This window comes from Passer domesticus, chromosome Z, assembly GCF_036417665.1.
Source record: "Passer domesticus isolate bPasDom1 chromosome Z, bPasDom1.hap1, whole genome shotgun sequence".
Classification (NCBI taxonomy): domain Eukaryota; kingdom Metazoa; phylum Chordata; class Aves; order Passeriformes; family Passeridae; genus Passer; species Passer domesticus.
In genome coordinates, this window is record NC_087512.1 from 66,409,086 (window position 1) to 66,429,358 (window position 20,273).

At 36.3% G+C, this 20,273-nt stretch overlaps 1 protein-coding gene and 1 long non-coding RNA gene across 3 annotated transcripts in view; one reads left to right on the forward strand and one right to left on the reverse strand.

Moving 5' to 3' along the window:
* Positions 1-20,273, forward strand: part of SNX24 (sorting nexin 24) — an 87,895-nt gene that overhangs the window by 60,002 nt on the left and 7,620 nt on the right. The gene's annotated exons all lie outside the window — the stretch shown is intronic.
* Positions 1,540-18,382, reverse strand: LOC135291445 (uncharacterized). Of its 2 annotated transcripts, XR_010354244.1 has the most exons (4): positions 16,220-18,382; positions 13,893-13,994; positions 11,938-12,012; positions 1,540-9,660 (listed from the first exon to the last, which is right to left on the reverse strand). It is a non-coding gene; the product is annotated as an uncharacterized LOC135291445 (long non-coding RNA). The 2 variants fall into 2 exon arrangements; XR_010354245.1 differs by lacking the exon at positions 11,938-12,012.

Sequence of the window (20,273 nt, forward strand, 5' to 3'; positions counted from 1 at the left end):
TTTATGAAGAATTATTTAAAGCATTTTTCAAGCATGCTCAGAAAATTACCTGGTTTGTGTTTTAGGAGTTAAATTTGTGCTTTTCAACTTGTGCTATGTTGTGATTTATGATTAATATTTTTTTCCTTCAATAATCTGTTTGGTTTTGCTATGTAGAATTGTGTTGCATGAACTCTCTTATTTTACTCTTGTATGTTAGAGGTGATCAAAATAAATTTTACTCAGTTAAGCACAGAATTTACATTAGTAGTTGTGACAGGTTTAGAAACCATGTCTAAGTGCTTGTTCTCTTTTCATTATACTGTGTATCATAATGATATCGTATTATTCTTGTGCCCAAGTTAAGATGAACATCAAAGTGTTCATCAGTGCATTTCCATACAGTGAGAAATGGTCTCTGTCATGACTATGCTCAGAATAAGTGAAAAATATTTAAGAAGAAAGAAATTAAGTTCTCTGTCTAAGTCACAATCTATGAAAGCGGAACTAGGAGTATTAAAACTCAAAGGCTGGCATAGTCTGTTGATTACTGTTCTAACAGCCCTGATTCCTTCTAAATCCATACAAAGTATGAGATAATTCATTTAGCTGTGGTGAAAGAAAATGTGGTTACCTTCCTTATCCTGAATGCAGCTCCTTCCTTGTCCTGAATGCAGCTCCACATTCGATGTGTAGGCATCAAATTTTCTTTTTCCTTAATAGATATTTAATAGATTTCCTTGAGGTCTTTAGCAAAGGCGGAGGCAAGTCAAAAAATGTTTGTCCATTATAATAAAGAAGGAAGGAGGGGGCAGTAATTCCTGCAGTCTTATTATCACCACTTGAAGTTTGCTAGAAAGACTCAGGTTTCCCTCATCTTTTTAATCAATCTATAGCATTTTAAAAACATTTTCAGTTCCTTTTCTGTGCTGTTTTACATAAGGTAATTCTTATATTTAGTTATATAAATGACTATTGCTTTTTAAAATCAGACTTTCAAAGCAAGTTAAATATTAAGGGCTTTTTCTTCAAAATTAGTCCATAAAGTTAATGAATTGTTAATAAAGGGATAAACTTATTTTCTACTGAACAGTATTTTATTATTACTTGTGTAGTGTAACACACTATGTTTTGCTAACGTTGTTCAGTAGTATACAGCACTAAATTAGACTGTACTTTAACCTAGATTGCATTGACCTTATACAATCTGGTAGCATTCTTCTGCATACACTCTTTGTGTGAGTGAAGATCCACTATTAATATTCTTTATACATTTTTTAATTGCACATGAGGGCAGGGGAAAAATGTTCATGAAGAAGGTAATAATTCTTTTTTTACATCAGGATTCCAATCTGCACAAAAGTCACAGCCTGTGTTTGGAAGCCAGAGGAAGAAAACAAAATGTGGAATAACTGAACCATTTATTATGTTCTTTGGATAAAGAACTCCTTCTGGGGGAAAAAGTAGGATCATGCTGCATGTGTAAGCAATGTTAAATAAATCCTTATGCATAAGGAAGCTGAACTAAAGCTTGATACTAGTGTGCCATAATAACTTTATTGTCCAATATTGTTTGTATCATTTAACATAGAACATTCTGAAAAAAAAAAAGCAACCAAAAAACCAAGCAAACAAAACCCAACAAGCTGTGGAACAAATCACAGGGGGTTACCAGAAAGATACTGAAATAAATAAGCAGTAATTCTTGAACTTCTGGTTTAGATGTTGAAAGCAAGGAGCATAGGAACAGAAGAATTCTTTGCAAGAAGGACCGCTAAGCAAAACATGAGAGCTGGTCTATCAGTAGCTATGAGAGGTGAGCAGAGGAAGAGGCAAATAGTCTTCCTGAGACAGGTTGTGGCAAGGTAGTCAGTGAGCCTTCTCCTTTGGTTCTGTAGTAAATTGAATGCTCCTGCATTAGGTATAATTCCCGTGTGTCTCTGTGTGATGCCTTTCTTGGCATTTATGCAGTCTTAGGTGACTCCTTTCTGAAAGATGTTGAAGGATTTCAGGGTGAAGTAAGGGGAGAAGGTCCTATGGTCATGGGTAGCTTAGAAGAATAACAAATGCTTGTTATCTTCTCCGACATTGTCTGTGTCTACCCACATCACTATTGATTGTCTTTTTTTTTCCTCCTGCTTATGGTCTCTGTTGTCCAAATATAATATAGATTTAGTTACATGTAAAAAAGCACATTTTACTAAACCCATTCATTGCAGAATTTTTTGACTGAGATAGTCTTGATTTCTGTGAAGGTACATTTGCAAACAAACACACGTTATTGAATCATGCCTAAATTTATAACTGATGTGGATTTTTCCTGTAGACTTTGAAAATATGGACATTCAAATTGGAAGTTTCCAGGGTTACTTATGATAAACACTGTGAGTTATATATAAGAAAATTTTTAAGTATTGATGTAAAAATAGAGGCTTGTGGTGCAGTTTCTTCTTTGTAATTTCTTATAATTATAATTGTCTTTATCTAATATACTTTTTCCTCTGTAGAGATGGAAAAAGTTTGCAGAAACAAAGCATGAAGCAGAAGTAGAACCTTTAATTTCATTAGGCATGTCGTAACTGGCAAAGATTAATGTATATATCTCTTGCTAATTCTTTTCAATTACTCAGTTCATATAAATTCCCAAACCTTGTTAATTATGCTGAAGTCAGGTGGTAATTTTTAACAGTGTTTCCACAGCAAGGGAATTTTCCTGGTCTAACCTTGCCCTCCTGTAGAAACTCTCAGCAGATTAGGCATTCTGACTCTAGTCCATTCGTTTTCAGCACAAGCCTAATTGCTGCCGACTGCCTGCCACAGGTACCCTGGTTATTGTTTAAGGGATGCAGGTTCTTCTGAGAACAAATAAGGAAAGATTAATTGTTTGTTTTGTTTCATCCCAAGAGAAATGCAGGAGCTTAATCAAGAAAAATAATTTCTTCTGTTGATTTGGCTTATTTGTGGAAAGGGATAATTGTATAGAGGCAGGCATAGAGCTATGCATTTTGAAAGAAATTTTGCCATTTACGTACTTGGGAGGCAAAGATACAGCAAAATGAATGTAACACAGCATTGGAATTGATGGGGATGGTTCACATTTCTCATAGTAAGTAATTTGGCTGCTGAGCTTTTATTTTAACCAATATTGCTAGGTGGTGTTGTCATTTGTTTTGTCTACTTCTTTGGATATCTAATCAAGTAGGGGGAAAAACGCTTTTCCAAATTGTCCTTAATTGCCAGAGCACGAAGTGAGCTAAGCACTCAGGTATTTCCAATTAAAGAACTTGTTTCCAGCAAGCACCATTAAATCTATCTTTCCCAATCTGATAAATAAGCTATCAAAGAGTGGAACAGATTAATTGAGAGCAATTAGTTCAAAGCTCAGTATAACAGTTAGACTGAACCAACATTATCAATGAATGCAAATTTTACGTAAAGCAGTAAGAAGCACTGATGCAACAAAACAGAGTTGAGAGTAGCCACTAAGCACAAAGGAAAATTTTATATGTGATACAGAAATAAAAGACCTGGGAGAATCACAAATCATGCGATTCAGAACCATCACAAGATTTATTCTAATTGCATCTAAAGCATAAGAAAGCCCTGCATATACTTCAACACTTGTGTTTTGTAGACACAGTAATCTCCAAGTGTGCTTTGCTTATGTTAATAATCAGTAACCCCTGTATTTGGTCGAGACTTAGCCTATGCACTATATTTTGATTCCCTTTTAGTACAGGTTTGTGTTCCTATATATCTCGAACTTTTGGATGGGTGTTCCTTTCTTCCAGCTGCCTGTGCATGCCAAATTGCATTGGTCCACATGGTGTAAACATCATTCTGCATATGGGTCCTCTGGCTATTTCTCTTAATGACAAAACAGAAAAAGCACCTGGTGATGGTGTCAGCATCATCATGAGTAGAAAGTCTCTCTGTCACCTTAGATATTGAAATAAACTTACAGGCTCCGAGTACAGATAGGTTGAAAAATGTTTTAGGAGTTTGCTTGTTGATAATTGCTTTGTATACTCTGCTTTGGAGTAATGTACTCCATCAAGAAGGCAGCACATAAAATAGACTAATTTCTTCAGTTTTTATAGAACTGTCTTAGCTAGGTAAGTTGTATTGCTGCTCTGTGTGTTGTCATCATTCCCGTAAATTGACAGCACAAATATACCAGCTGACGCAACTTTTAAAACTGCTCTCTTAGAGCATCAGTTTGTGTGGTGCATCTCTGGCCTTTACAGCAGCAATGTGGCTGTAGTCTACTTTTGCAGAATTACAGTTTTAAAATGGTTGGATGAAAATCTTATTTCTTATGCTGTTGCAACCCACTGGGTACATCTATTCTAGGAAAATGAAAAGGTCAATGATAACTTTCCCAATAAAACCTTCTGAGAAAATGTCATTCCAGTTATGTGTATGCTTTAACAGACATAGGACTTTGAATACAGGTAATTTACAGTATTTTTCTTGGTATCCTGCTGGCAAGTCACACCTGAATACGATCACAGTTGTATTCTGTGTAACCATGGTCTTCTGAGCAGCTTCCCCTTAATGCTGGCTTCTGAAAAATACTCAGATTATCTCCCAAAAATCATGAGGAAATTAGACAGCTGAAAGCTCTCTTAGTTTCTTCAGATGTTGAGGCATCCAGATCTTCAAGTGCACTTTCACTGTGGGATCCAGCTCTCACACATAGTTCAGTGGGAACTGATGTAACACTGATAAAGAAAAGCATTCACAAAGCCACAGCAGAGTATGGAGGAACAAAGACCATGCACAGAATTCAGTCTACAGTCTTGCAACCAGCAGCATTTAAGCAGCCATCTCCACATTATCCCATCAGACATTTCTCTGCGTATTTGGGCTCAGTCAAGGTCAAGCAGTGATATGTGCTAATAGTTTTGAACAGCAGCAGTTGTATAATTTCACAGTTATGAAGCAATTTGTGTTTCTGTAATGATGTTGTATTTAAATGCCATGCAGTAGTGCTCACCTGCTTTACAGGGGAATTTTTTTTTTATAATTAATCAAATTCAGACAAGTTTAATTATGTGACCTGAATTAGTTATCCAGTTTTAAGTGCTGGAATTACAAGAACAGGTACTGCAAGAGTAAGTTACCACAGAATATTGGGGTCTTTTCGTAGTATTGGCAATAAAGATTAGTGGGTTTTGTGACAAATTTGCCCTCTAATGTTGTAGGAGGCTCTTGATAACTGATTTCAGTGCAGAAGCTCAGGAAATGCATTATTAATGTAAAAGTATAGACATTTCAGTGAAGAGGTCCAGCAGCCAGATTTGACATCTCAACCCAACTTTTAAGTGGCAGAAAATTCCAAAAATAATCAAAATTTCTTTAGTTCATTAATTATTTTTGCCTAGTTTTACAGAGCAGTGATGCTCACCAAGGAAGTCAGACAAGACTGATGGGTTTGTTACTATGTGTATGAAGACATGTAAATTATTTTCCCTGTAGCATATTTACCAGTTATGACCACCATGTTATCTTTTTTTCTATCTATAGCAGATTCTTGCACATTCTTCAGATTCTTTTAGCTCTCCATCTTCCAGCCTTTTTTTGTTCTGTTCTTTTTTCCCCTGATATTTAATTTTGTCCCTTTGACTTTATTCATGTATTGAAGATCATCTCTTTGGCCAGTAAACAGACAAAGATAGGTGTTTTGTTGATCTCAGTTCTGCTATAAATCCTTTCTGAACTGTTGCACTACATCCACATCTGGTAGCATACTCGTTTTTATTTCCTCATTGTGGAGGTTAGAGTCTGATTAATCTCTCTGTACCATTTTATATAGTACTGTGTTGCCTTTTCATTGAAGCACCAAGAAACTTGACTTAAATAACACTTTTACCTAGCTTCAGATGCAACAGCTTTCTTATAAAGCAAACAGGAGCCTTCAGAGAAAGAATGACCACTGGGAAGAAGAGGTGCAACACAGCACTTTTTAATGAATTCTTTTTGTGTGGGAAACATGGAGACCAAATCTTTGTTCCAAAGCGAGTAATAGAAAAAAGAAAGATTGCTGTCTAAAATGCCAGAATACATGATTCATTAATCTGTGATACTCAATTTCAACCTCCTTTGTGGAGTTTACTGACCATAATTAAGTATTCTCTTGTTGCTGAGTGAGAAACATCAAGTAATTGCTAAATGAGAATATACCATCAAAAATACAGGATTTATAGAGAACATCTTGGCATTCTTACAGCATTCTAATGTTATTATAATCTTTACCAGAAATACAGGTAACTCTTTTGCTTCTGTTAGCAAGCTAAATTACAGTATTTTTTCTCTGTTTTGGAGAAGTCATCTCTATTTCAAGAACAAGAATGTGGAGAGTTTTTAGCCAAATCAGAATATTGTCCACAGTATTGCTATGGTGTGACAAGCGCAGCCTTCCAGCTGATGCTGCTTGTGTGCCATCAGCACAGAAAAGGTAAATAGGCATTCACTAGGTTAGGATGGTCTCTTTTCACAAGTAATTGCATTGTTCCTCACCTTTATGAAGGACTCCCTTGCTGGTGAGTTTTGGGAGGGACAAGTGTCAAGGAATAGAACCATAATGAAGTACTTGTGATTGAGAAAGGATTACATTGGTCTGTTAATTCTGTAAAAACTTGTCAGTTTGCCACCCAAATAAATGCCTAGACTGCGTAAAACATGGAGCAGAGTGACCTCTAGAAGAAAAATCAATGGCAATTCATATTTCATATGTCTATAATTGCTTGTGAGAGCATGGCAGCAGTTTGTTATAAAGCAGCTTGTTCTACCAGGGATTGTTTCCTGACTTTTTCTTCTTTCTAGTGGTGATGCCTCACATGGACTGTGAATTACAGCTAGACACAGCAATAGACAAGTTTTATTGGTGGTGATTTTTTATTATTGTTTTCACATTACTGTCTTCAGAATTGCTGCAATGTGTTCTGTTCCAACCAGTGCACTAATCTATAGTTACATTTAAATCGTGTTCACAACTGTTTCCTTGAAAGACTCATGAAGCTGTTTTTTACCTTCTCTTTAGTAGTCAAGGCTCTATCCTCCATGAAGTAATCCATTTGCTAGTATTTTAGCCATCAAACTGATGCCATTGTATGGCCATCATTTTTAAGCAATTTGTCAGAGAAGCAAGGCATTCTCACAGTCTGCTAATTTAAAGACAGAATTTTGAAAATATCTTTTTCCCCCTTCTTTGCTTTGTTTTTGTTTTTTTTCTTTTTGAGAAGCTGTTGTAAGATTTGTATCCCCACTGAGGACCGAGATGTCATAGGGATAGAGAAAATGCCGCTCAGTTTATGGATTACTGTTAGGTCAACAAAACTTTGGCAGCATTGATTAACTTGACAGTGAGTACAGCAGTACATTTATCACTTATGGCTGTGCTGTAGAAAATCTAATAAGAGGCAAACAATTCCCTTTAGAGCAGTAACAGGTTCACTGTGGCTAACGGTGCATGCACTGGAAATTTCTGACTTTAAATTATACCCTTGCTGCTAGTTGGGTCATTGACTCCAAGCTACTGCACTTTCACTACTATGTTCTGTATTATTAATTTGATCAAAGTTGTTTTGGCTTCTATAAATGTGTGCAAGCCATATATTGAAGTTCATGTAAACTCATACGCATTTTTGAAGGTATGCAGGAGGAACATGATCCAAGCTACATTATACAGAAGGGGCAGTTGCTTGTTACCACTATAAATGTTTGGGGTCTTACAAGGTAATAAAAGAAAAATTTTGAACTGTTGCTTATAAACCTGCCTCTAATTCACAAATTTAAATAGATCCTAAACCCAAATCTATCTTACATTCAGTAAGTTTCATTGATTGTTCAGAAGGACTTTTTCCACAAATATGCAAATATGGGGTTTTTTTATTACCAATAATTACCTTAAAAATTCTATACATGCTGATTTACAGATATGTTCTTCCAGTTGCCTTCTTTTTGTGATGATAATGAGAACTGAGCTGCTAAGGAGAGAATTTTTTGCCTTTCCTGTGTAGAAGCACTGCTGCTTGACTACACGACTATAACTGTTTGGTTATAATGTTATGGTGAAATTGGGTATTCAGTATTTCTTGATTTTACTTTAATAGAACTTTTCTCAAAGCTTGTGCATTGGAAGATGTCTTTGCATTGCAAATATTTTTAAAAATCAAGGCTTTTTGGTTGGTGTTTTGTTGTTTGTTTTTGTTTTTTTTTTTAATTGTACTGATTAGTTCTCTTAAATGGAAGCTCTGCATAAGATACTCTTCTACAGAAGAATGTCAAGCTTTTTTGCAGTTCAAATAACCAAATGTATGTAAAGGTCACATACGCAAATAACTGCGTTTCTAGAATCATGCAGGAAAGAAGATTGAAGAGAATTTGGTTTGAAGTGCAGATCAGAATATAGGGTGTGCAGCTTAACTTGTGGCTTTGTGATACAATCTGCAAAATTGCTGTTCAAATGAGAGAGTACTAATTTTAATTTTTTTTTAATATTAAGATATCTGGTACACTAGACTAGAGAGCATTTGTGGGTAGCAGCTGTTATTTCAAGTATTTCATGTTATTTTAGGAAACCGTTTAAATTGGAGGTTTTGTTCTGCAGTATCTGTAAAAATGATGTTGTTTTCTTTGTTGGGAGAGAAGTATTCCACTTGAATCAATTGTCAAGAGGCTTAATGTAATAAGGCAGTTTGTGGTCTGACTAAAAGAAACACTGTGCAGAGGAAATTCCCATAGCAGTTTGTTTTTAACAGAAAAACTGAGTTCACCTGAACCATAAATACATTGAAAACTGAGGCTTAATAAGGTAGAGCAGCTTCAGAAGGAAGAGGGATTGTTGTCCAATTGTAATGACTACAATTTAACCAGATATCTGTGTTAATGATAGTGGAGCTTTATCAACACCATAACAGCTGATTCTTTGCAAGAAATGATCAAGCAAGTTGACATTAGTAACCTTTGTATAGTTAGGGGGAAAACACAACTAAAATAGTGGCTCCCCTTTCCTTTTTTTTTTTTTTTTTTTAATTTTCAGGATAGAAGTTGTGTTTTTCACTCTCTTATTGCATTTTATAGGTAACAAGACACATTTCCACACTTTCTCATGGGTTCATACAATAAAGGAGTTACCCTACTGGCTGCCTTACTGAACAGAGACCTGGTATTGATTACCTATCACACTGGCATCAGAACTACTCTTAGGATTCAATTTTTTTGTTGTTTTGCATATTTTATTGATCAAAAGTGGTAAATGAGCATCAAGCGTGCAAGAAGACGATGAATTGTTTACTTGCATAAAATAACCTTTCAATAAGGGAAGATGCATTGCTCACACTTTTGGTGCTGTTCTGCTGCCCGAAGCAGATGGCATTCAGCTGCTATTGATTTGCTCCTATAGTTACAGAGCAGCATGTAACAAGGCATGCTCATTTCTCTGAAAGAGAGGTGAAGTTTTTTTGCCAGGGTGGCAGGAGTGAAAAAAGGAAGGGTGGGGGGGGTTATGAGGGTTGTTTTGGGATTGTGGGTTTTTTACAAGAAAAACATTGAAGTCCTGTGTGAACAAAAAGCAGGATTTCTGTGTTTGCAGAGGAAGGCAATTTCTTTGTCCAGTTCTGACACTTCTGATGACATTAATTCCTGATGCAGATTGAATCCATGAGAAGCAAGTACCTAGGATTTTAAAAATAGCCAGAATTTAGCATCACAGGCTCCACACCACAAGTCTTAACTGCTGTGATTTTGATTTATACGTTTGGTCCTACTTGTGTAAAGACTGTTGATTCATTAACAAGACAAAATCATACTGCAATATGTTGGGATTGATTATGCAAACAGTTAATTTAACTGAAGAATACAGAATTTAATAATTTGATGCTGGATCTCTCCTGTAATGGAGGACATGCAGGCATGACAAAGTCAGCTTTCTCTGAAAATGTATGTGGAAGGATATTTGATGCAGAATTTTGGCATGAACAAGATCTCTAATTCTTCGACAGATTTTAACGAAATGCAGATATGTGATAGAAGAGAGAGTCAGCAAATATAGTATAGGCAGTGTAGGCATGTTTGTTCTAAGACAAAACATTTTAGTTAATTTTTAGTCTTAGTCCTGAAAGAGTAGTTTAGTGTGTGATACTGAAGTGCAGGGTACAGTCCTTGATCAATCTGTTTTCACACAGAAATAACCCATCCATCAAGATTCACAAGTGTTGTAGTATGAGAGTTAAATTCAGACTCTTGGTGACAAAACTGGATGAGTTAAGTGTTACATATAAAAGCCTTTCTTTCTCACCTGACTGTTCTGCTGTGACTTACTGCAGGAAATGCTTACTGTAGCTTTTGGACAGTCTTGAGCATCTTCCTGTTCTTAGGTTATTTAGGATAATAAAATTAAATAATTTACTCCATTATGACTGCTCTGCTGTCCTCTATTTCTTTTATATTGTGTTTCTTTTTAATGAAAATAATGACTGAATTATGACCTCTGGCAAAACATTGTCACAGCATAGTTAGTAGCTAATTATTTATCAAGAATTTAATTTAAACATGCATATCAGTATTAAAAATTTACTACTTCATCTATTTAAACTTCTGTTCTCTTTGACATTGATTTCAGTTTGCTTGTGTAATTTATGAAATACTGTCTTATGCTTTTTTAATATCCATATGGTTGTGGCACTACATCTTGACCATTTCTTATGATGTTTCTGTAGCATAAGCAGGCAAGGAGACACTGTCTGAATCTTTCACTTTAACCTGTTGGTTCCAATACGTAGTAGACATTTCTTATGAGTGTTTTTCAAAGCAAACCTTTGTGATTTTTTCAGAAAACAGATGTTTTTAAATCAATTGCTAATACTATGAGCACAGCATTTATTGTGTTGTTCTGAGTTGATTTGGTCTTGCTGTCTTGTGGGGCTAAGGAAATGTTTGAAACATAAGAATGTTTACAAACAGAAGTTAATATAAAGAACATGGATAAACGTGTGTTTTAAAACAAGGTTTTCTCTTGCTATGAGAAAGCCCTTTGCTTTCACAAATTTGAACAAATATATTCATTTTCTTCTTCTCTACATGTGATGTATATCTGTACTCTTAGGACTGACTCCAGTTTTCTTTATTTTCTCCATTCTAAGTTTGTCAGTGGTCAAAATAGACTTTGTGCTTCTTTGCCATTGTGTTAGCAACCACCCCTCAAGTACAGAATCAAGATATCAAAGTAAATTGTTATTATATTAACTATTTAGCTGAAAAAAAAAAAAAAAACAACCAAAAAACTCAGTCCTACACACAGATTTTTTACCTTTCTTTTGCTGATTAAGGTAAGTAAATGTCTTGCACACAACGTGTATTTTCTTGTTGACTAAAATTTAAGTAAGCTTCAGAATTTTTAAAATAAAGCTTGCCAGTTTCATGGTAACCACACTTCCAACACTACAAAATAGCCTGGAGTACTTATTCAACATTGTATTTTGTGCTGAAAGGGCTACCAACACTCAAAACTAACAAACAAAACACAAAAAAACACCACTATATAAATCTAAATATATTTTGTCAGCTATGTTACCTCTGTTTTACCTCTGCAAAAATGACACAATTGAGTTCATTAACCCCAGGTGAAGTGAATTCCCTGGGCTTTCTACAATCTCTTGTTTGGACTTCGGAGTGGGTACCTGCTGCTTAGTCTAATTAGTTTCAAAGGGAATGTAGAATCATTTCTCAAGAGTTTACCCTGACCCAAAACATCTGACAAGAAAATGTCAGAGATACAAAATAAGAAGTTATTGTAGAGATGAATAGGATTTTTGTTACAGTATCTTATAGAAATAATGCAGATGAGGAAATCATGCTCAGATGACTTTTAAATTTTGATGGAAGATTTGCATGAAATTGTCATTCTTGTGGAAAGCAAGACTTGTTTTCATAGATAAGTTCCTCAGATCTTACCAAACATCTGTCTCTTCCCTTGTTCTGAGCAAAGCCAGCAAAATGAGTTAGAGCTGTGGGAGATTCCTCATGGAGCTAAAAAGAAGTGAAAATGCTATTATAGCCATCAGCAACTCACTCCCCCAATCACTAATGGCCATTCTAAGGTCCATCATTGTTTTGTTACATTTTTTTCCAATATGCATCACTCGGAGCAGTGTTCTTCTAACCTATCTTAAAACAACTTATTTATCTTCGCAAGGATCTTGTAAAAACTTATCTTGGCTGAGTTTGCCTTAAGGCTTTTTGTGGGGGGAGGGTTTGTCAAAAGCTTTTTAGAAACGAAAGTAGGCTCTGTCCTTTCAGGGATTGCAGTAAGTATTAAGTCTCTTTCCTCTGGTGTAATATATAGTTAGTAACCATCTATCCAAAGTGTCTGTGTTTCAATCACAGCAGTTCTGTGATGTATTTCCGTTCAGATGTGTATATCTTTGTTGCCAATAATTCTGTAATTTCTTTACTTCTCTGGTTCTAAAGCAGCTGTAAACAAGATGTTATACGCCATTGTTAATCCAGAAAATGAATAAGTTGTTTTCATTGGAGGAATACTGTGCTCCTGCTGACGTGTTACTATTACAAACAAATACCTTTCTGTGTGTTTTATGATCTCAACTATGGAAATGCTTTGATGAGGATGCAAAAAAAAAAAGGAACATTGAAGTGTATGGTGGGTATTCTGAGTTTAAATCTGACAGTGATGAATGCTGATGGCTTTTCAATGGCCGCTCATGTCTAGGACGTACATAATCCTTGCTGCACAGTCAGGCCCAGAGAGTGGAGGTGAATGGAGCTACATCCAGCTCCTGGCCAGTCACAAGTGCTGTTCCCTAGGGCTCTGTGTTGGAACAGCCCTCTGTAAAGCCTTTATCCATGATCTGGATGTGGGGATCAAGTGCACCCTGTGTCAGTTTGCAGATGACACTAAGTTGGGTAGCAGTGTTGATCTGCTGGAAGGTAGGAAGGCTCTGCAGAGGGATCAGGACAGGCTGCATTGATGAGCGAGGCCAGCTGGATGAGGTTCAATAAGGCAAAGAGCCGTGTCCTGCCGTTGGGTTGTAACAGCCCCCTGCAGTGCTACAGGCTGGGGACAGAGAGGCTGGAAAACTACAGAGCAGAAAGGGACCTGGGTTTGCTGGTTGACAGTAGCTGAACATGAGCCAACTGCGCCCAGGTGGCCAAGAAGGCCAATGGCATCCTGGTTTGTGTCCACAGTAGTGTGGCCAGCAGGAGCAGGGCAGGGATTGTCCCCCTGTGCTGGACACTGGTGACACCACGCCTTGAATCCTTCTTTCAGATCTGATCCCCTCAATTCAAGAAGGACATTGAGGCACTGGAGCATGTCCAGAGGGGCAGTGGAGCTCGTGAAGGGTTTGGAGCACAAGTGAGGAACAGCGGAGGGAGCTGGGGGTGCTTAGCCTGGAGAACATTTTTCTCAGGGGGGACCTGATTGCTGTACAACTACATGAAAGGAGGATGTGGCAGAATGGGGGTCAGTCTCCACTCTGAGATAAGAAGTGGCAGGATAAGAGGAAATGGCCTCTACTTGGGCAGGGGAGGTTTAGATCTGGTGAGAGGGAAAATTCCTTCAAGGAACAGGTTGTCAAGCATTGGAACAAGCTGTCCAGGGAAGTAGTTGAGTCACCATCCCTGGAGGTATTTAAAAGACATAGACATGGCACATAAGGACTTGATTTAGTGATGGATTCAGCAGTGCTGGGTAAGGGTTGGTCTTAAAGACCTTTCCCCGCCTAAATAATTCTACAATTCTAAGAAAGAGTTGTCACTTCCTAAGTAGACAGGAAGGTACACTAAACCCTGATATTTAGAGGAAGAAGGTTAGGACTTGCAAATTTGGAAAATGTAGAACGGACATTTCCACTTTAAAGTAGATTATGTTTATGATAGTATTTAATTACCTGGTCAGATCTGTTGCAGGGTTTCGCTTCTTTTTCCCATGCAGCCTTCTCCCTGATGCACAAGGATCAACATAGAAGAAGGGTATCCATGGAAGTATCTGACTGACAGAAAACAAAAACCTGTCAATTTTGAAATTTGCCTGGTGTTATAATTTGCAACTACATTTCTTACACTTCTTCTCTTTCTTCTTCTTTTTTTTTCTATTTGTCTTGGTGGTCTCTTTCCTTGGTGTTTTCCAAAATGTAATTTATAGATAACTGGTGTCTCATAAGGCTCTGGTAGTGAACAGCAGAAACTTTGTGAACAGAGAAGAATACATGCACTTCTGGTGATATGAATTGTACTGTGTGCAGGCAGTTCTTGTGGCTGGCTTGTACCTAGAGTGTTTTATGAGGAAATTCTGGCATTTACCAGTGATTCTGTCGGTCTGGGGGTTTTTGTAAGAAGACTCAGATGCTGCCTATCTCAGGTCTGTCACAGGTGAGCATCCTGGTGCTCCATGGCACTGCCAGTTGGAGCTTGCCTTGGGAGAGGGACTGGCAAAGGGCAGGGTAAATGAGGAACCTTGCTTCTCCTGAATGTTCAGTGGTTTTTATACTACAGCATATTTATATTTAGGTTTTTTTTTTTTAAGTTTTTAGAAAACAGTACTGCAATTTACTGTGTATTGTAATAGTAAATATGATTGCTTTTTTATAAACCACCTTCCCCTGTACTCTTGAGAGAACTTTTCCAAGCCTAACTAACTAATTTCTGTGTCTTCCTAGAATGTGTATTTTCTGGATCTACTGATACATATATATATATGTGTGTGTATATATATATATGTGTGTATATATATATATATATATATACAGAGACAGAGAGATTTTGAAATCAGCATCTAATATTGTGTCTGTTATTAGTGGATGCATTTATTCTTTGTATTACTTCTTCCTGTTACTTATTTTTAAAAGCATTTCTTGTTCCTGCTAAGTTTTTATAGTATCATTAACTTGGCCTGCCCTTTTTTTCTTACTGCCTGTTTCTTTTCCTTTTGCTCTGTTGATTTCTTTATTTCTCATCCAACTTTGTCTTAACCTCCAATCCTTTGAGCAGTGTCTCAGGAAATTGTATTGACTGCTTCCTTTCATTTGTATTTTTCAAAGAAACTGTTCTTGCACATTGTTTCTAATCTTTCAAGGACTAGTCTGTTCTGTTACTGAAGAGAAGTTCACTGTTTGCTCCCACTAAATTATGTTCCCAGTTTTCTGGGAAAAAAATTCAATATTTTATTTTTCACATCAAATGGGTTATATATGTAGACTTAGCCACAAGTCTGCACTTAGTAGTTAAATATTAGTTGGAACTATAACTGTGTTTTCAGCTAGCTTTCTAACTGAAGTGCTCTCATCTTTAGACCTATATGGTAGTATTTTTATTTAAAATAAGTTAACTGCCTTGCAGTGTAAGTTATAGACACTGTCACGAATTTCTGCATACACATTTTCACTGGTGATTCAGTAGTCATTTAATCTGTTGGGCTTCCCTTTCATCTAATTTATCCTTTGCATAGCTTGAGATTACTGTGATAGACGGATTTGTCACTCAGGAGATACCGGGGGAGTTTTAAGCTCACAGGAAGTATCCTCCAGTCTTGAGGTGTAGAGGTGCAATTCCCCTCTGTTCTTCTTTTTTTTAAACTCTTTAATTTTACATTGTCTTTCAGATAGTTCAGTCAGAACTTCTGGATCTTCGTTGGATGTATTTTGTCTTATAATACCTATAGTCAATATTTGTTCCCTTTCAAGCTCCACTGCATGGAGTCAACAGTCTTACTGTTGACTTCTCTTTGATACACAGTGTTAACTGGCTGGTGCTTCATATGGAGCATCACCTCTGTGTTGTTGTACATGTGTTTGCACGCTTCTTGAAACCTTACACAGGTTTTTAAGCATGTTTGATAAACTTGTTCTATTCTTACATATGTGAATGCTTATGGTAGTAATGAGAAGTGGAAATTCTTTTAGAATTAATCTCAGTTAATAACCTCTAACAAGCCTCACTGAACATAGGAGTGAGTTTCTTCATAGTTCTTCACAATGTATATTATAAAACATGATTGTATCTGCTTATTATTTAAAAAAAAAAGCTTAATCTTTCTAGTCTCCTTCCTTTGTCTACTTGGTTTTTAGCTAATGTGTTCTTTTGATAACCTTTTTATCATTTCATGGGACTGTATAAAGCAGTTCAGGCAAAGCAGGTTAATAGAAGAATATAGACTCTAAAATGTTCTAAAAGGTGTGGATTTTAGTCCCAGTGGAGACTGACACTCTAGCCTACTTACTGTAGCTGGAATGTATTGATTTTCTTTTCCCCCATTTTAGCTGCACCACTGAATTAGGTATTGTGAAGCATCTTTCCCTGTGAAGAGAGGAAAAACTGTCATGAACTTTTTCACCCTAACAGTACAGCCTTTCAAACTAAACCCGATTGAATAGAAAAGTCTGTAAAAACCCTGTAACTCAGCTCCCACTCTCTTTTCTCCCTTTCCAACTGTTCTTCCAGCAAACTCAAGAAAGTGTGATAGATGACTGTAAGAAATTTATTTTTAAGTCTTTCTTCATTAAAACCAGCAACAACAACAACAATAATAATAATAGAAAATGATGCATTTCTTTGGCATGATCTCTGAAGGTTAGCGAAGTGATCTTGTTCAGATTTTCAGCAAGATGTTCAGTTACTGTTATAATTGGCTGATGAGTAGGTTTGGGCCTAACTAGAATGCCAGTGTTCGATTTCACAGTGTCCTCTGTGAAGATATGTCACCATTTACCCTGGCTTTAGTGACAATTTTCTAAAAAGGAAACTCATGGGAAATCATTATGCTGTTTATATGTCTCCCTTGTTGGAGAGCATTATCCTGTGATATTTTAGCACTGTTTTCCACTGCATGATGGCATCTAGCTAAGGTTAAGACAGAACAAGTCCCTTTGCAATTTTGTGACTATATTTTACTTACTGAAGGAGAAAAGATAACCGACAATTAAGTATTTCAGATGTCACTGAAAGAACATGTGCAACTAATCAATGACATCCTTAGGGAACATGATTTTATGAAACTGATAAGGTAGAAAAATCGAGGATTTTATGATTTGTCTTACATAATAATAATTGCACCCTTCCAATGAAAAAGACATTTCTACTGATGTAAACATCAGACTTTCCCTTGTGTTGTGTTGTGGGTTTTTCTCCTTAAGCACCGAGTAGTTCATTAAAGTGTGACAGTAACAGATAAATACCCTTTACAATTTTCTAAGAAAATATGGCACTTTTAGTTCAGCTGAAATCAATGAGTTGAAAAATGTATTTCTGGAGTCACTTTCCAAATCACTTGCTAGAGGTTTAGTTTTGGGGGAAGGGGGAGTTTTATTTAGTTTAGGAAGGAAGTACACATCCTGAGGATTTTTTCTTAAATTAGCTTACTCCGTACTCTGGAGTCCATATTTGAAATTCATTGCTATGATCTTGATAGAAATTTGATGCAACAAAAATTCACATTACAAAGAACTAAATATGAGTTTTTCTTTCTCTGAAAATATTTATCTTTCAGTTTCTGACGGCAGAGCAAACAAGATAGCTAGTCATGCTTACAAGCCAATATCATATATTCACTTGAACAAATCCTGCAGTTGAGCATATTACATCATAAATTATAGGTAGTGGTTGAGAAACTTTATCTGCTGCTTCCTTTTCTGTACACCTCTCATGTAAAGATAGTCAGATTTGCAAAATATGGATTTCTTACAAGTTTTCAAACAGAAGTAAAAAATCTGTTGTGTTATGGATTGTTCCAGGTAAATTAAGCCAGTTATAATAACATTTCTGATTTAAGAGTAATTTTTTTTAACTTAAATAGGAAGCTGAGAATGCTTACTTTTTTTTTTCCCCTAGATCCACACACCTAATACATTGTGGCTGGTTGATGCTTGTAGAGGTTTTGTGTTGGTATTGGTTGGTTGGGCAGTTTGGGGTTTGTGTGGTTTTTGTTAGTTTCTCTTTGTTATGGTTTAGTTTTGTTGTTGTTGTTATCAGGCTTTTTTTTCCTTTCTTTTTCCTCCTTTCCTTTGGTTTCCACTGTGAATTTTAAATGGCAAGATTATATCCTCACCCCTTGTTGAATCAAAGCCAGTGAAGTCAAGGCAGAAGATAATTTGCCCCCTATTAGTATAATTAACTTATAAACTTCATTTTTTTATTTTTAATGCTTAAAAATCCATGTCACATTACATTACATCAGTTGCAAAATCCTCCTTTGGTCAATGCGGTCATTTCTTCATTCATAAAATTCTGGAAATTACAAAATTCCCAATCAGCAGAGGTGGTGTATAAATACAGTGATGTGCAAAATAGCCTTTGCTTCTCTACATTTTAAAGTTTAGTGATCACCAAAGCAGTGTTATTGACTGCTAACAAACTGTGTGGCTTAACACAGTAAAATGGATACTATCTTTTTGTGAAAGTTATTTGGTCAGGCAGGGCTTGGCTTGACTTGATACATGTTATGGGGGAAAAAAAAAAAAAGTAGAATGAGATATTAATCTCAAGTGAGTGGAAGTAGAAGCAAATAAGCTTGTAAGACCTGTCAGTAGTTTTTCTTTTATAAAATGGTGTATCCTTCTGTTCTTCCCTGCTCCATTCAGCAGCCTCAGCAGGCAGCTCAGCTTTTAGAAGAAGCTGTCAAGAGTTGCATGTATGAAGTTGCACATAAGCATCAGATGCCCTTAAACATATTTCTACAACTTTTTGCAGATCCTCGTTGCATGTAATTTAGGAAGATGGTTTTATTTGAGCCAGTTATACACATTTCTATGCAATTCACACACTCTCTGAATATGCATCCCCCTCCACACCTTCTTTTGTGCATAACCTGAATGCAGAATGGGATAAATTTTTCAGCAGCAGAGTGCTGATTTTGCAGAATGCAAACAGAGTGGCATTTTTTAATGCAGCATGTTCATATAGAGGTGAACTGAAAGGCTTAACACTTACCAACATCTTAGACCTCCTTGTTTGTTACATCCCTTAAAATCTAGAACAGAAAAGTTCAAAAGCTGCATTTTTCCCTGAGCTTTTTTTCAAGCATTTTAATGATGGCCTCAGCTGTTAAGAAAGTATAGCCTCTGAATTCAGATTTGCAAATGTAACATAAAAAAATATCCAGTTCTCAAATACCTTTGTTTTTAAATGCTTTTAAGACCATTCACATCTTATGTAATTTTAATATTAAGCAGATTTTCCTTACACAAATAACCAAACCATTTGCTATAAAACCTGCTATAAAATCTAGATGACTTCTAGATGTCTCTTCCAACCTTTCTTTTTTTGGGGATCCTGCTATCCTCTACATACCAGTGTCTCCCTTGTGATATTGTAATGTAGAAGAATACACACACAGGAGTAAGATACCTTCTGAATGTAAGAATAACGTGTCTTTACAGACTTGTTTCTTCTCTACATTTATTTCTTCTGTCATAGGGTAGGAAAGTGAACAGGCTGAACATGGAAAGCTTTGCTTCTAGGAGTCAATTTAATTTTAAATCTAGTGAAGTTTCTTCCATACATTCACTTCAGATCAGGCCTTTTTGATGGAAATCTCTTTAAGAAAGCTTACAGCTTCATTTTTCTTGTGAAGTACACGTTTCCAGAATGCATGTCAGAATGAGCAGTAAAGAAATAGGGGTTTTATCTTTCAGGTGAAACATTGGTTGAATTTATGAACTGTTTTTCTTTGCCTTGTGAAAGTACAGGTCATCTCACCAAGGGAAAAAACAGAGGATGTAGTCTGGCCAGTATGTGGCCGTTGTATCACGGTTGTGGAAGAATGTGGCAAGTCTGGCCAGCAGCTGCATGGTCAGAGCTTTGTCATTCAGAGCCATAGTGCAGATACATGGAGTATATTGCAAGCTGACCTGTCAAGCCAAGCAAGGAGTTTCCCTTGTTGTCTTTTACCAGGATGTGCATTAATAAAACTGCACAAAGTAAAGACTTCTTCTGCTCATAAGCCAGATGGTAATCTTCTATGAGGTGAACATGAAAGCACTAAGCTGAGGATGTTTTATTTTATATTTTAAATAAACATAATTTTATTCACAAATGAGCATACCAGTAACTTAGTTCCAGAATCAGACATTTTTGCTTGAGAGGAGTATAGGTTGGCACCAGTGATGGCAGGTGAAAAGAACGGGGTAGCATAAGTGAATCTATTTCTAAGTGATTCATCAAGGTTTTCCTATTAAAAGAGGCATTCCAAAATAGGTGTAAAAAATGGATAACTGAAAAGTAGTGCAATAGAGAAATGTTTTAGTAGCTTGAATGGAACTGTGCAATATCTAAAATAT